The 12,811-nt window shown below is 42.2% G+C and overlaps 1 protein-coding gene across 3 annotated transcripts in view; it reads left to right on the forward strand.

The window, feature by feature from the left end:
* The window catches only part of LOC110958244 (zinc finger MIZ domain-containing protein 1-like), a 122,134-nt gene that overhangs the window by 24,522 nt on the left and 84,801 nt on the right, over positions 1–12,811 (forward strand). For all 3 annotated transcript variants that reach the window (XM_051939349.1, XM_051939348.1, XM_051939350.1), the window contains exon 2: positions 5,971–6,069. The gene's annotated coding sequence lies outside the window, so the exon portion shown is untranslated. The remainder of the gene's footprint in view (positions 1–5,970; positions 6,070–12,811) is intronic.

The raw sequence follows: 12,811 nt of genomic DNA on the forward strand, positions 1-12,811 counted from the left end.
TCCCAATAGTAATGTGCTCTCTTTTTCCTCGCTGGATTCCTCTGTGTATATGTCCGCTACCCCCTCCTTTCTTCTCTCACATTGCTTCTTCTTCTTCTTTTTTTCTTATTATGAGACGAAAGAAGAAAAGATAAGGGAGCGAGATAAAGAATGGGGCTGAAAATGCAAATACAGGTTCTTTCTTGTGACAGATCAGGGCTCATTACACCCACCTCTCCTTTGCAACTGGCTGGAAGATGTGCCTCTGTTTCTCTGTCTTGCTTGTCTTCATTACATTATGAAGTCTTTCACCCCTAATAAACCCTCCTCGGCTCCCAGGGCTGCTGAAACGGTATGAACAGCCAGGTGACCAAAGAGGAATCTCTGGCTGCAGGGCACACAATTTGCTTTGCAGATGAAGCAGGACAGAGTAGGGTGAAGTAAGAGGAAGGGGGCATCATTTTTATGTCCGTGGTCAGACGGTGCAGCGCTTCTTTGCTTTAGCGCTCTGCCAGCAGCCTACACCTCTATCTCGATCTCCCTCGTGGGAGTTGCTACCACCTTCTCGCTCTGATAGGGAAAGACTGGAAACAAAGGAAGAAAAATACAAGCACCCTCTTGGGCTGCTCTTGCTTTTGAAACAAGATATACTATAGAGAGAGGAGTAGGAGGAGAGACAATATTGAAGCCATCAATTCATGCAGGACTCATGAGCATCGGCTCACTCTTTGGAACTAGAAAAACACTGGTGTTTATCGAGTTTAAAGTGGTTACGTGCAATTTGGATCTTATTTTCAGGATTTGGGCTACCAGTTCCAACACTCAATGAAATAACAACCACTTTCAGTATGAGTAATTTGCACTGACATGCCTATACACTACACTGTGCCATTTCGGTGGGACCAGTACCTGACATTAATACCCCAATTCTCTGTTGTAAGCATCAATCACAGTTTACAAACTAAAATCCTGCTTCAGCCATGAGCTACCATACTTCTTTTAGTTTTAGCAGTTTAGATCATCTTGCTGAACTGTTGTCTCGACTGCTCCTTTCTTCCCCTCTTGTGCAGTGTCTGTGCAGCAGTCCCTGATCTCAGCAGCCATTTAGGTGAGCGCACCGGGATACATGAATGAATAGTGCCACATCTGCAAAATCAAAACCCCAAGTAATGAACTCTAAATGATCCTTTTTTACTATAATTCTCGATTGGAGGAAAAGGCTTTTTGGGATCACTTCATTCAATTGTTTCACATGCTTAGGCGATCCGCAATACAAACAATTGTTGCTGGAGGGCAAACACGCTGGGAAGTTATGCACAGCGGGACGTAAATTACCTGCATTTGCATAAATAAGACACATAATTGGTAGTTGCTGTGATGCTGATCTGGTGGCGCACAACATGTATACAACCGCACCTTTTTACACAAGAGAGTGCGTTTTCCTGCGTGTGTTGTCGAGGTTAAGCGCTTGTGTGTGTGTGGCTGTGTGAGGCTCTGCATAATTACTGTAGCGGTGGTTAACTAGGCGCCGGCATTTGTGTTAATCAGTAGAGAGTGAAGATTGGAGAGCTAACTGAGCTGGTGTCTAATGCCCTCTAAATGTATCATGGTAAAAACCATTATCTCTAAACCTGTAATCATCGCTGCAGTGCTCATTCAATGCGGCGCTGCACTTCATGTTGATGGCTTTGCCCCATAACAACATGTGACTCAGTCTAATGCATTCACTCCATATGAATGTCCTCTGGGAGCAGCAGTATACGTGTCGAGGAAATGTTCAATCCCTCCACTGTCAGGCAGTACAGTATGTACAGTACATACATTTTACCTATAAATTGATTTATTACAATGATAAAAGCCTTAGCCTCGCTACGTGTCTACATGTGCTTGGTATTTAACCCTCTGAGCTCCAAGTAGTTTCTGGGTGTTTTTTTCTTGTGTCACTTTTTCTACTCCCTCTGGGCTCATTTTTCACTGCAATATAAAGTCCTGCACCTCTGTGGAAAACAGCACAGCCATGGCCAGAAGTAGAGAGAACTCAGAAATGTCTTCTGTGCAGTATGACACAGTGATAATGTCATAAATCATTAAAAGAAAAACTGAAAAAGCACAGGCTGAATTTCTATGATTATGTTACCGACAGTGGGGCGAAAAATTGTGACTGTACATACTATATATATTTTATTAGTTACATTTTTAATCCGTTTTTATACTTGGCTGAACTGTAGGCTGTGTAAACACAAGCTGCAGTTCAGCCGAGCAGCCCCTGAATTTTTGTCACATGACTGTTTCTCACAGCTGATTCAGGCATGGCTTTACATGACTTTTTGGATTATACAGAATCTGGTTACAGCAAGCGATTTATTTTTGACAAATTTTAGAATGATAGATGAAGTGATATCAGTGAAATACAATGGCAGCTTACAAATGAGCAGTTCAAGGGCTGTCAGGAAGTTGGAAATCCAATGATTTTTTTCATTATTTTTTAACGTTTCTGGTTTAATTTTGCCTATTTTTAAAAAGAGAACATGTCTTTTGAAACCGCCGGCATGTTTTGGAAGTTCAGAGGTAAATGAATAACAGTATTTACATTTCACTTTTAGTCAAATCTATTTATAAAAATAGAAATAAAGAGACTGATGTATAATAGAATTAATCTTTAGTTGTAGCCCAACTGTTGCCAATACAGAACATATAATTTGAAATGCTGATCCGACTTTTAGCCTTAATTCCTCCAAAATAACCCAGTTAGAGCATTGCATGATAGCTCCAGGATCTCTCAATTAATCTGGAGTCATATTATTTCTGTGTATATAAGCGAACTGGCTATGAGGCAGGATGATTACTAGCGAGCATCCTATGTTTATCTGCTTCTCTGCTGAAAATCATTACAAACAACTCGACTGTCATATCTGCTGTACAGCACTTTCTCCTTTGACTTAAAGTGTCGTTGTCGGATGTCTTTTGAAAAGCAGGGAAGCGTATCTCGCTTGATCTCGCATGTCTTGAGCATATCGACAACAGGAAGCAGCCGAAAGGAGGCGTCGAGATTTCTGTGCCAAGGTAACACCAAGTGGAAGTGGAGCGCTGCTGAGGGAGGTGAATGGGAGGTCAAACTTTCAGGGCTGCTATTTACTGAGATTCTAAACCATTCTCTGCTTTTTTGAATTCTAATCGTTGCCTCACATTTGGGAAAAAAAAAAAAATTTGAAATCTGTTTCGGAGGTCAGTTTGTGTTTCGGGGCACTTTCCTTGAAACTTAAAAGTCTTCCTTTCTTGTTCCATTTGTTCACATGCCTCATGTCCATATGCATTCAAATTCTACTGTATTTACCAGTTAAAATGCAAATGCAACCCACTGGGAATAATAGCCCCACAGAGTTGGTTGAGTGGACGGACAGCCTGTGGTTCTCAAGAGCTTTCCCCCGCAGAGCTGAGAGCAGAGCCAGGTGAGTTTCTCCCCAGGTGTCCCTCTGATGCTGTTGTCCAGGCTTAGCAGAGGCGACGTCCAGCTCCCTGCCACCCGTCTGACTCACCAGCGGGGTTTCATGGCCACTTTGCACAGAGTGGCTGTTCTTCATGCAGCCAGTAAAACCCGCTGCTGACTGGGGAGGTATGAGCCTGTCCAGCTTCTGTGGCTGCAGCAACAGCGGGGATTTTGACTCCATGAGGACCCAATTAAACCTGGGAGGGCCTCTCTGAAGGAATAATAACAATGATAAATGCACCTCTGTGGCCGGCTTAAAAGCGGCAGGGAGAAATGTTTTATTGTGCTGGCCTGTCTTGACACAATTTACTCCGGGCTTCTGTTTTTTTTTTTTTTGTTTTTTTTTTGCAGTATCAGGAGGAAAATCTCACCTTGTGGAAGTGTTTTTTTCCCCTCTCTTCCTTCCTAGAAGCAGCCTGTTGTCATCTTTTAAACAGTCTGATGATCTGACTTTATGCAGCATCAAACCCTCTCTGCATGTGCTTTGAATTGGCATGAGACGTAGTGACTAAATACCAAAAGTAGAAATAATTTGTGTGAGTTTATGTGTGCAAGATGCATACTTAGTGTGTGTGAATATGCTCAACAAATTTGGGTGTTGGTGAGAAAAAGAACACACAATTTGAAGATATTCATATGTCATTTCGGGCCAACAAAGAAAGACATTTATCAGCTAAATACAGTAATTCTATTCATCTGAAGAGACCAGTTGTGCACCACACCTCAAATCCCAGTCACAGTTTTTTCAGAATGTCTTCTCAAAATGTTCGAGCATTTCTCCCAATAATCTTATTAAACCTTTTATTTCTAGTTTGAAAAGGCATCCAGTCACTTGAGAGTCAGTTTATTTTCCTCTGTCAGGTGGTAATTTAGAGAAAAACTCCTTTAATTAGATAACAGGCTTCTGTATTTCAGATTTGCACTTTGCCAGCAGTTTATCAATTACTGCTTGTGGTTTCATACTGCCAGTCAGTCTTTGTCTGGGCGCTCGAGCCTCCTCCTCACCGCGCTGCAGAGCCGTGTTATTGTACTTAAACAAATCAATTCTGTTGCAGTTGAGCTTTTTTTTCCTCCATCCCCCGTCATTATGAACTGTTTGCAGTGCAGAGCACATTGATTTTTCACAGCCCTGGAAAAGCTGTTGATGAATAGCACAGAGGTATCTGGGGAGAATCTGGCTTTAAAAAGGAGGCACCCAGCGTCAGCCCCCCTCCTCCTCCTTTCTGCCGACCCATTGAGCCCCCAGCGCTCCTCCACTTTCTCTTTTCAGAAGAGCGGCACTTCCAACAGGGGAGAAATGCTGCCTGAAAAATCTTCCAATCATAAAAAGAGAGGATTAAAAAAAAAAAAAGGTGTAGGGCGCAAGGGACCGCCTTCCTCTTGCTGCGAAAATACACCTTGTGGTTAGACAGTTTTTATATTTGGAGCATTAGCCTTGTCCCGTCAGCCGGAGCATGAGCTCAGGAGAAGCCAGTTCTGGTTGTGGATAGAAATGGCTTGCTTGCTGTGTGTCACTAAGCAGATGCCTGATGAAAATGACACTCTTAACAGGACAAAAAAAGGCGGTTGTTACACACCCACACACTCCGTTTCTTCATTCAGCTGCTGAAAAAAAGTGAAAAATGAAAGGCTGTGGTCATCCAACAACTTTTTCTTTCTTTTTTAACCTTCTGTGTGTCATGCTTGTCGAACAAAGATGAGTGTAGGACAGACACACAGCTTCCTGACTCACCCTCTCTCATGACTCTCAGTTTTTCTAGACCGACTAAAAAAACAACGCTTCAGTTTCTCCTTGTAGAGGTCATGCAACTATTGACATCTGCATTTGTTGAATCTAGCCAGCCAAATGCTACCAATGATTAATTCACTTAAGGAAACGAAGCTTCTGTACTTATTTGCTAGAGCGAACATAGATAAGACATGATAAATATTCAGCTAATTTTGTACTGAGGTCTGGCGGTGCATTAAACTCTCTTTAATTCATTCCTTAACTGGATTATGTCTGATACTCTCTCAAACACTGCTTGTCACCTTTTGCACTTCATCAATAACTAATGTGGTCATTTCCAATGGTCTGAATGTCACTGGGTACACGCACGAGGCCCTGCGAGCTGGGCTAAGTGCTAAGCTATAGTGAAGGCCCATCTTAATAGGCTTATCTGTCAATTGGGAGTGAATTGTGAATGTGCCATGGCAGTGAACCTACTGTGTGGTGGATATTTATGATGCCATGCTGATCATGTGAAGTATCTGCTGCTCTTTTGATTCGTCCTTCATGGGCACGAGAGCGTGAAGGAGCTTATCCGTGCAGGGGAGAAGTGTATCGCGTTAAGCAAGGCGCAGATGGAAGCCACTCAAAGCCCAGAGGAATCTGCGAGAAGTGAAATCACTGAGTGGGCTTGATTTTCAGGAGGGGAGAAAGAAATGCAAATGTAATAATTCAGTGTTTGGAGATTGGTGGATAATGTAGCGGTGATTGATGTATTTTCTTGTCTGTTTTTCAGGGGCAGAAGACGTGAGGCGCTGGAGTGTTTCTCCTCCTGGTGTGTGAATGGGTGGGGGGGTCTGCAGAGGCGACAAATCAAGGATTGAAAACAACACAGGTGAGTAATTTTATTTTCTTCTGCATATATGGTGAAACCCACCGAGCCCAGCGAGTGTCAGGGATGTTAAATTGTGCACACAGATGTAAAAAAAAAAGTGCTCTCAAATTAGTGTTTCTGCTGCAGTAGGAACTGTGGTAGTTGGCCGCAGGCCAGGAGCTGTGCTTTGGTATTGAGGTTACTACACATACTGATTACAGTGCTGCATCATTACGTAAACGCATACGTGGTGTTTGTCTGTCATTTACAGTAGTAACTAATCCAGTGTATTCTAAGTCATGACCGCTGTTAGCCTTTAAACCTCTAAACCCCACAACCACCTTTGAGTTTGAAAGGCATGCCGTTTAAAAAAAAAAAAAAAAAAAAAAAATCACAACAATGACTCCATTTATGAGAGCCAGAAAATGTGAAAACAGAGAAGTAGCAGCTTTTCAGCTTCCTGGCAGTCCTGAAATACTCATCTGTGGCATGCAGTTCAGTTGAAGGACTAAACTAATTCTAAATTTAAAATAGTAATATTTATTCAAAAATCACTTTGCACATGCCTGGTTTTAAATTCTCCCAATGTAAATCATTTACTCAAATCGGATTCTGTTAAGAAAAAATTCTACGCTCTTCCGTGCATCATTAAAACCATTAGTGACTCAGCTGTCAACAATCACATCAGAAAAATTCAGGGACTCCTCCACTGAACTGCAGGCAATGCTTCCACAAAGTTGATTGTAGGCAGGCATGGAAACAAATTAAACTTACAAAGCATGTAGCATCAACTTGTTTTTTCCACTAGTGGTAATACCTGTGGACATTTGGGAGTCTTGCACATCTTGTTTAAAAAAAAAAAAAAAAAAAAAAAAAAAAAAAAATCAGTAATCAAAGGAATAAAACTCTTTCTTCTTTCCCCCTTTTTTTTTTTGTCATTAGTGGCATTTTAACTTTGTTGCACTGCACAGAGGGTATTTTTGAGTACTCTGTGTTTGTAGCCACAACTGTGCTGTTTCAATAGAGGTGAAGGACTTTATACTGCAGTGAAAAATGAGCTCACAGTGACTAAAAATGTGACAAGCAAAAAACATGCAGAAACCAGTTGGGGTTCAGAGTGTTAAAGTGGCTAAACTATGCAAAGTACACGCAACAAAAATATAAACGCAACACTTTTGTTTTTGCTCCCATTTTTTATGAGATTAACACAAAGATCTAAAACTTTTTTCACATACACAATATCACCATTTCTCTCAAATATTGTTCATAAATCTGTGATAGTGAGCACTTCTCCTTTGCTGAGATAATCCATCCCACCTCACAGGTGTGCCATATCAAGATGCTGATTAGACACCATGATTAGTGCACAGGTGTGCCTTAGACTGCCCTCATAGCTGTGCCATACATCCAAGAACATCACCTCTTGTTGCAGCAGGATAATGCACAGCCCCATGTTGCAAGGATCTGTACACAGTTCTTGGAAGCTGAAAACGTCCCGGTTCTTGCATGGCCAGCATACTCACCAGATATGTCACCCATTGAGCATGTTTGGGATGCTCTGGATTGGCATATATGACAGGGTGTACCAGTTCCCACCAATATCCAGCAACTTCACACAGCCATTGAAGAAGTGTGAACCCCCCCTCCCCCCAATAAAACAAAACTTCACCTTTCAGAGTGGCCTTTTATTGTGGGCAGTCTAAGGCACACCTGTGCACTAATCATGGTGTCTAATCAGCATCTTGATGTGGCACACCTGTGAGGTGGGATGGATTATCTCAGCAAAGGAGAAGTGCTCACTATCACAGGTTTAGACAGATTTGTGAACAATATTTGAGAGAAATGGTGATATTGTGTATGTGGAAAAAGTTTTAGATCTTTGAGTTCATCTCATAAAAAATGGGAGCAAAAACAAAAGTGTTGCATTTATATTTTTGTTGAGGGTAATTAAATTCAGTTTTAGCTTTGTGCCATAACCAGTATTTTTCCGATTTCAATCTCGTCTATTTCACGACAGCACATAGATGACAGCGCTTTTGTTTAGCTATTGTAAAATAGAGCGCTGGAAATACTCATTTATGTGCAAGAATTAAATAATTTGAGAGCACACTGAGCAATCATAGCTGTGCACAAATGTTGTTCATGTTTTATCCCTGAGACTTCCCTGGCTTTGTTGGAACCTCTCTAATTAACAGAGTTGCCGCTTTGCATGGTATATTTTGCAAAAAAATGTGATGTCACAGTTGGAATCAAACAAAGCTTGTTACTGGAAGCCGATATCAGCCTCCCCTGTCACTGGTGTTGTCATTTAACGACCACAGCTTTGTTTGCTCTGACGTGCGCCGTCCTCCACCGTGCTCCAGTGTCTTTGGTAAACATGCGATGGCAGCAGTTTGTGTGTGGCCAACATCGCTCTCCTTGTAGAACATGTTGATTTCATCAGGGGCTCCTTGGAGGGGAGGGGTTCTGAGTAACAGAGTGCTTATGTTCCATATGCAGTCCCAACGTGCGCACACAGAGAAGGTCATGACTATCCTCTTCATCAGCCAGCCACCAGCTCATCCTTATGCAAGATGTAGCTCATCGTACATTCGACTAAAAAGGGAGAATTATGTCTTGGAATAGGGAATGTAATTGGTTTGTCCACTGTATTATACAATGCAGCTATGGATTAAGAATTGGGACATCCAGGACACACATGCACACACGCAGGGCAGATAAGAGTGGTTAATCTTGATTAGAGCACTGTGAATGCTGAGAAATACGGTGGCCTGACAAACATCTGCCTGCCACACAGCTGAGTGGGATAAACCAAAGTGATTATTGTGGAAATGTCAGGCGAGGTAGACAGTGATAGCAAGTGAAACGAAGGGGGATGTGACACGAGCGGGGACATGACATGAGTGCTTCACAGTCAGTTCTCTCTCTTGCTCGCTCTCTCGCTCGCTCTCAATGACAGACTTTTCCTTCTAGCTGTCGCCTTTGTGGGGGGAAAATGTAGCCGGGTTTGATGGAGAGGCTGCAGTCAAAAGAAATGGAAGCGGGACCGATTGGAGAAGGCCGATGTCCAGAGCTGATAGGCGCTGAAAAAAATCCAGAAATGCCATTTTTGTGTTGGTTTTTACTTATTTTTCAGCTATTTTACTAGAAAAATGTCTACTAGAGGATCATAAACCTCAGGGAGGCATCTTCACATTACTAGTTTTGTCTGACAGCAGCGTAAAACCAAAAAATATTCAGTTTGCAATGATGTAAAAAGCAAAATTTCCCATCATGAGAGTTACAATTTGGCTAATTGTTGGTGAGTTATTTACTGTTATTGTTTAATTGACTAGTTCTCTCTCCACAGAGGAGCTTTGGCTCACAATTTCCTTTCATTTGGCTGATATTTGAAAGCTTCAGGTATTTGCTGGGTCTATAGAATATCAGAAAATAGAAAAAATGTCTGTTAGAGGATAGTAAAGCTCAAGGTGGCATCTTCAGATTGCTAGTCAGCTGCTGAAAACCAAAACATATCTAGTTTGCAGTGATATGAAACAGCAAATTTCTCCATAAATTGTTGGCGAGTTATTTGCTGTTATCGATTAATTGACCAGTTCCTTCTGCACAAAGCAGTTTTGGCACCTGGTTTCATTTCACGGGGTTGATGTCTTGAAGGTTGCAAGGCTGGTCTTTTTCTCTGTAGCGCCAGTGTAAAGCCCTAATGAGTAATTGCTTTCCTCTGTGAAATGTGAAGGTGCAGACATTCTGTTAACTTGGCTAAAGGAAAAAGGGAGGGGGGGGGAAGAGAAAAAAAAATCCCCTTCCTGTCAGTGGTCTCTCTCTTTCTCTCTCTGTTCTTGTGAGATCTGGAACTGATAAGTGAGAGGCCTCTGGTAACCGAACAGGAAGGATGGAGGGCCTGGCCTCGGAGCCCCTGCCTCTGCACACATGTCCACCTCCCCTGCTCCGGCAAACAAAGGGAGCACAGCCTGCCACTTGACTTCAGGTTTCAGAACATTCGAGCCTATTGGACAGAGAATCATAACTTGCTAAGGGGGGCAACTCCTTTTCTTGAAGAGATTTTTGGAACAGAGAAATTACCAAATTGATGCATTTGCAACAGTCTCGCATGCAGGCACGACTGCAACTCACTTGTTCTTGTGTTCGGCGTTAAGTCGAGTGGAAGTACAGCATTAAACAAGCACGTGGCAGAGTTTATTGTACATCCCCAGACACCCAGAAGTCTGAATGACAAGCTGTTAAACCGATGAGGCTGTTTTAGTGTCTGTACATGGGTGTTTCCTGAAGCGGGAGCTTTAAGGCAAATGTTATACACTCAAAATCTTATGATATTCTACGTAATTAAAAAAAAAATATATATATGTTTTGTGAGCTACAGGGTAGTTGAGCAACTTTCGAGAGAACAGCAGGATATTCAGCGCTTGAGCTTCGGTTCCAGTTGCAATCAGAATCTAAATTTCTTCTTGTATTTATTGTGTGGAAGCAGAAATTACAGACAAGCTGACAGATTCCCTGAAGTTACTTTAAGATGAAAAGGGCCCAGAGAAGAGAGAGATCTCTGATCTTTGTGATGATAATCTTTTAACGGACAAGTACAAGTTACAAATAAAGAACGTGAGTATTGTGGAAAGTAGGTAGAAGTGCTTTTTAAAGTGTCATTTAAATGGTCCGTCTAAACTTCAGTGTGCTACGTTGCATGTTTGTGCCATTCGGTTGTCTGGTGTTACATTTTATTCCTGATATTTCTAGTGCAACAAGCATGGACAGTTTGCTTTAGTTTAGCTAAGAGAAAAGTGTTCTTGGTAAAAGCCTACACATACAGTCACATCTGTAATTTAAAGTGCAGAGAAACAACAAGGTGTGTTGTAACTGGAGGATCAGATCTTTAAAGTCCTCAGTCTGTCAGAGTGTCCAGAGGCATTGTGGGAAATGCTGGAGCTGACTTACGTGGTAAATAATTCCACAACATGCAAAAAAAAAAAAAAAAAATGGATGCGATGAACAGCACTTGATCTCAGTAAGAACTGAACAACTCATATTGATGGTGGTTTAACAGTTCAGAATTATTCAAGGATTTTGCACTTTTACTGTTGACTCAAAGGTTCATTGTTGGATCAGATTAGTAGATATTAAGTACTGGATGAGTACCTGGGCATGAAGCGAAAGCACCAGAGCAAGATTTCATTCTGTTTCAATCTGTCACCTTATCTTCATTGATTTTCCTCAGCACCTAACACTCATGTGGAATTCCCATCTGATTCCAACTTGTATTCCAAGTAATACCTTTGTTTCACTTGGGGAATCTTGGGCAAATCTTTTTCAAGGCTGCGACTGCGGCCGAGATCTTCCAAGGTGGTATTCCCATGAGAATTTGCAAGATAACATGCCGAGGTGACAGCTGAATTATTAGCCCATTAGTCACCGGACAGGGATAAAAAAGAAATACACGGCATCCGTCAAGAAAACATCTCTTTATTTTTGGTGATAGCCTCCCATAACTGCCACCCAGGAATCTAATGAGTCTCTCCCACTGATGTAGGAGCTGGAGGGCTGGGGTCAGGGAGCACAGTCGGAGTCGTCCTGGTGCTCTCTGCTGCTGCTGATGACCCGAGCCGCCTGTCCTAGGAATAGAGCAGCACAACACACAGGCAGAACTCAGTGTACTGGACTAAAAATAGACGTGGCGTCATCTCCACTTTCCCTACGTAGATGCTCGTACGTACGTGCACCCAAAACCGGCGCAAACGCACGCTTTCTGAGGTGATCACCACCGCTGGTAATACGTCCGTGACATGCCGGAACATGCTTGATTGACAGGATGACTGCGGCGGTACAAAGCATCTGTATTCATACCAGATGTTCTCCGCTGCCCGCTCTGAGGGTCTGAGTTGACGTACACCAGGAGGAAGTCATTAAGCAACACTTGGCTTGGAGATGAACTTCCGCACTGTTGCGTGACCCCTCCCCATTGAATCGTCCTTTACATCTTTTGCGTTTTTGTATACGCTATCTGCCCGGCTCCGCTCCAACAACTGGAGAGAAAATGAAGAATATTGAACAAATCGCTTCTTTTGACGCAAAATTACAGCTTGTGTCCCTTTGACACGCCATCCACGAATGATTTGTCAATTTCCTGCTTGTGATGAATAGCCTGAATAACCTACACCTCACGAGCTAACAAATTAATTAATGACGAGCCTTAATATGTCTAAAGAACGCTTGGCATTGAGATGCTTCAGACTGAATGGTCTGAGTTGGTGCTGCTTTTTGAAATACAACCACATTAACCTTTCTATGTCCTGGTGCTGCTATATTATTGCATTTCTCTTCAGTCGGTGAAAGCAGTAACAGGACCTCATTAAGGTGGTACATTTCTGTTGTAGAATGTGACCAAGACCCAACAAGCTCGGCGGGTCCCCACACAGCTTCTGCTAAATGTTCTATTTGCGATATGTCTGTGTAAAGCTAATGAAATGATGATAGTGGCAGCGCTGCAGGGCCTTGAATTAGCACAACAGCTGATCTGACTGCCATTCAAGTGGCCCAGTTTGAAGATGTACTTACAGCAGGATGGCAAATATAAGCCCCAGCTCCTCTCTACTGCAGTCAAAGTTGTGCACAGCATTTAATGTTAAATTTTCTTCTCTAATAAATTTAGTTCACAGGCATAATTACTTACAAACACCATCCTCATACAGCTACACTATTAAACAGGTTATCAAGTATTGATATTTTTATGATAATAATGACAATCTGAAAG

This window comes from Acanthochromis polyacanthus, chromosome 19, assembly GCF_021347895.1.
Source record: "Acanthochromis polyacanthus isolate Apoly-LR-REF ecotype Palm Island chromosome 19, KAUST_Apoly_ChrSc, whole genome shotgun sequence".
In the NCBI taxonomy this organism is placed as follows: domain Eukaryota; kingdom Metazoa; phylum Chordata; class Actinopteri; family Pomacentridae; genus Acanthochromis; species Acanthochromis polyacanthus.